The 4604-nt window shown below is 38.7% G+C and overlaps 1 pseudogene; it reads right to left on the reverse strand.

Moving 5' to 3' along the window:
* Positions 1 to 2052: 2052 nt before the first annotated feature.
* On the reverse strand, positions 2053 to 3270 carry LOC148195209 (uncharacterized; annotated as a pseudogene).
* Between the last annotated feature and the right edge of the window lie 1334 nt (positions 3271 to 4604).

The raw sequence follows: 4604 nt of genomic DNA on the forward strand, positions 1-4604 counted from the left end.
CATTGATTCCCCAACAACAATACAAGGTTTAGTTCACCATATTCATGATGAAACTAGATGAACAATAATGAAATAAGGAAAGATAGAACCCTAGAAAGATGAGGAGGTAGCCTGAGTATCCAAAATCTTCCTTCAATGGGTCGAAAAGTGAGTGTTTGCTTCGTCTCAGCCAAAGATACAAACCCTAGGACATCCTAAAGCTTATATATTATTCTAAAATATACAGAAAATTAGACCCAAGCCCAAAATAGTGCCGCTCAGCAGTAAGTGCGTGAGTTGATTCTTCCCCCTCAGCGGCATTTTCACCCCTCAACGGATCCAACGTGAGTTCCTGAGTGCCGCTCAGCGGTAAACTGCCGCTGAGCGGTAGTTGCGACTTCTCCTTTTGCACTTTTCTATGTCTTTTCTGATTCCATCTCTATCCTTCTTCACTTCTTTCACCAAATTCACCTTAAAACCTGCATAAAACACTGAAATCAAGCATAAACCTGTCCAGCTCTCTTATTTCTAAAAATATGACCAAAAACATGATTTCAAGCTAGTTTCTAAGTGTTAAAGGTTGCTTTTAGTATCAATTTTAAGCATGAAAATAACAGTTTTTCAATTGTTATCAATAAGCATATAATGTGCACAATCTCAACATCAATCAACATCAAAGCATCATCAAGCATTACTTATCAAACAACAATCATAAGCAAACCACATAACAGACAAAGTTTCCAATTGAGTACATCAAACCATATTCTAAAAACAGAAGCAAATAAGTTCAATAATATAAAACGAAACAAAAGCATAAAATAAATCCTGCTCTAGTGCTGATAGCATCCATCAGTAAATGCTATCTCAGCTCTTCATCAGTCTGTGCTGTCATCTGGATCCTCCTCCTCTTCCTCATCTTCAGCATCCTCAAATGCGTCATCATCAACATCATCTTCATCCTTCTCCATGGCTGAAGCTTCAGCTACTCCAACTCTACCGTCTTGGGCCTACTCCTCTGGCCAAGCTACCACATTATGGAACTCATCCATAGTCCACCTGTGTGCTGGGGGTGTATCATACATTCCAACAATGATGCTCTCTTCCAACCCCAAACTTAGATGGAAAACTAGTTAGAAAGTGAGTGGAAGGGATATTTTCTAAAGAGGAATGAAGGGAAAAATGTAGAGAACCTTTGGAAAAGTGTTTAGGAGTGTGTGTGCAAAGAAGAATTTGAAAATAGAGGCCAAAGCGTGACTTAGGGTATAAAAATACCCTAATGGGCTCGGGTTTCGCTAAGGGGCAACCTAAGCCCATTTTGTGATACCACCGCTCAGCGACGCTTTCGTGTTGTGCTTTTCTTCTTCCTGGATTAACCTAGGTGCCTTCTACTCATGCTCCTCAGTTGCTCCCTGCAATTAAGTTCTGAGATCACTCATGCATCCAATCCCTATCATGCAACTAAAGCAGAACAAACAACAAAGATACAATCAATCAATTGGGTTGCCTCCCAGGTAGCCCTTGTTTAACGTCACAAGCCTGACCCAAAATCCACCAACACCCATCGGTAGGTGTGTCAAACCTAGTATCTTTCAGTAGATACTTAACCACCTAGCTTCCTTCACTAGATGCTATACCCAAAAAAATTTACAGAAATAATGTCCAAGTTTATAAAAATTTACATAACCAAAATAAAATCAAAAGAAAAAAAAATTGTCCTCAAATCACTAGGACGCCTCCCAGCAAGCGCTCTTTTAACGTCACTAGCTTGACCCAATAAAGCTCATGTTCCATCTTCATGGTTGATGTTCATATCACACCAACTCACCAACTACTTCCGATCCACTTTTCTTACTCTTCTTGAATGTGGAGACTCTATCTCTATCACCTCATTTTCTTTGTAGTCTTTCACAACCCACAACTTGTTTTTGAATTTCACGGGTTTACCAAGTTGGAGTTGTTCTTGCATCCAGTCATCATGGACCTTTCTTCCTTTCCCATTTTTTTCTTCTTCCTTTACCTGAAACAAAAAACAATGTTTACCTTTGACATTTGGCTTTTCATCTTCAGGGCTAGTCATGAGTACATCTTAATATGTAGCTTTATGACTAACTTCTTCCTCCTACATTTGCTCTCTTCTTTGAAGACATCTACAACAACTCTTTCTTCTCGGTCTTGGAACACCACTATGCCTTCATCCACATCAATGATGGCTTTGGCCGTTTTCATAAACGGTCTTTCGAGAATAATGGGTACCCTTTCATCCTCCATCTCCATCACCACAAAGTCCACCAAGAACTATAGTTTGCCTACACAAACTATAACATCCTCTGCTATACCATAGGAATTCTTTGAGGATCAATATGCCATTAATAAATTCATCTTTATAGGCTTCACATCAAGATCGCCAATCTGCTCAAGTAAGGAATAAGGCATCAAGTTAACACTTGATCCTAAATCAAGTAAAACCTTCTTTATCCTTTTCTTCCCTATAGCGCATGGAATGGAGAAACCTCCTGGATCTTTTGCTTTTGGAGGGAGTGGCTTCTTTTTAATAGCTTTATACTCCTTTGTCTCATCTTCTCTATGTCTTTTCTTTGCAGAGACTTCTTCCTCAGGCTTTGTATAAACTGCAATGTTCTGTAATATTTCCTTCAAAGGTACATCATTATCCAACATCTTGAATATTTCTGTAAAATCAAATTGTTTCTCACGATCTATTGCAAAAGGAAGAATGTCTTCACTCTTTATCTCTCTTATCTCTTCTTTCTCTGTTCTCTCTTCTTTTTCTTTCTCTCTCTTTTTTTTCTCTTCTTTTTCTTTCTCTCTTTCTAACTCAACTGTTTCAACATTTACACTCACTAACACCTTACATTCTTCCCTGGGGTTAGCCTAAGTATTAGACCGAAAAATTTTGTCAGGTCTTTCTTCCAACTGCTTAGTAATTTGACCCACTTGCATCTCCAAGTTCTTAATAGCAGCTTCAGTGCTATTTTGAGTGGATGCAGTTGCCTGTATGAATTGCTGAAGAGTTTCTTCCTCCCTTATTGATCTTTAATTAAGTGTAGACATTTGTTGCCATAAGGTTGGTTGTTGTTGTTGCCTGTTAAATTGCCTTGATTGTCCAACTTTCCCACTTTGTCCTTGACCAATACTTGGGTGTGGTTTCCACCCTTGATTGAAATTCCCCTGACGGTATGGAAATTGATTGGTCATGAAGTTAACATCCTCTGAAGCTTCCACTGGAAAGGTGAATTGACCATCGATATGGTCACCACCACATAGTTCACACATCTGTTGTTGAACCTGTGCAACAGTCTTTAACTAGTTTGGCAGTTGTGCAAGTGCCTTTGTGAGGTTCTCCAATTATTGAGTTATTATCTTGTTCTGAGCTCACAAGGCATCATTGGATTGCAAATGTAGAACTCCTTTTTGTTGAATAGGAGCTCCTGTTTCACTGTTTAGCCCATTGTCATTAGTAGTCATGTTTTCAATTATTTCAGTTGCTTCCTCTGGAGTCTTCCATTTAATATTGCCTCCAGCTGAGGCGTCTAGCATCAACTTGGTTTGTGAACCAAGACCTCCAAGGAAGAATAGGACTACTTCTAATTCGTCAAATCCATGCGTTGGAGTCTTTCTTAATAGGCTCTTGTACCTGTCCCATGCATGACCTAGTAATTCCTCGATGCCTTGCCTGAAAGATGAGATCTCTTGCTTCCCTTTGTTTATCTTGGATTGTGGGAAGGATTTGTTCAAAAACTTTGTCACCACAGCTTCCCACTCTGTAAAGCTCCCTTTTGGAAAAGAGTTCAACCCAAGCTTAGCATTGTCTCCCAATGAGAAAGGAAACAAGCTAAGTTTGATTGCTTCGTCAGGCACCCCATTTATCTTCACTGTATTGCAAATTTTATTAAAGGTTGTGAGGTGCTCATATGGGCTTTCATGTGACAACCCATTAAATTGATTACTCTTAACCAGCTGGATCAACGCTGGTTTCACCTCCATGTTGGCTGCATTGACCCTCGGTCTTGCTATGCTGTTAAAATGTTGAGGGCTAACCACATTGGTGTAATCTACAAGAGTCCGTCTAACATTATTATTGTCCATCTCTTCAATGCTATGGTTAGAACCTTGTAGTGAAGGTTGTAAAGATCTTCTGGAGGAGGGAAAAGTTCTCTAGATGTACGAATTCTTCTCCTCTGTCTACTCTCGTCTAACCCTTAAAGAAGAGGTTCTGAGGTGTACTTGCTTCTAGTTCGAATTGCTTCCTGCATACACAAGAAAACAAGTCCCTAGAAAAATTTGTTAGCACAAAAAGATAGAGAAGATATAAAATAAGGGATAAGAAGATAAAAGATAGAAAGATAGAAGATAAAAAAAAACAGAAAAATAAAAAAAAAACAAAAAAAAAACAGAAAAATAAAAACAGAAATTCAAAATTCGAAATTTAAAATTCAAAATTCAAAAACAAGTCAAAGATATTCAACAATCACACAAATAAACTAGTTAAACCACGAGTCCCCGGCAACGGCGCCAAAAACTTGATGAGAAATTTCTGAACACGGAAAATTGTGCTAAAAACTCGTAACCTCGGCAAGTGTGACCGTATTGTATCAAGTAATAAACTT

This window comes from Vigna umbellata, chromosome 7 (assembly GCF_029865625.1).
Source record: "Vigna umbellata cultivar VRB3 chromosome 7, Vumbellata_1.0, whole genome shotgun sequence".
NCBI lineage: Eukaryota > Viridiplantae > Streptophyta > Magnoliopsida > Fabales > Fabaceae > Vigna > Vigna umbellata.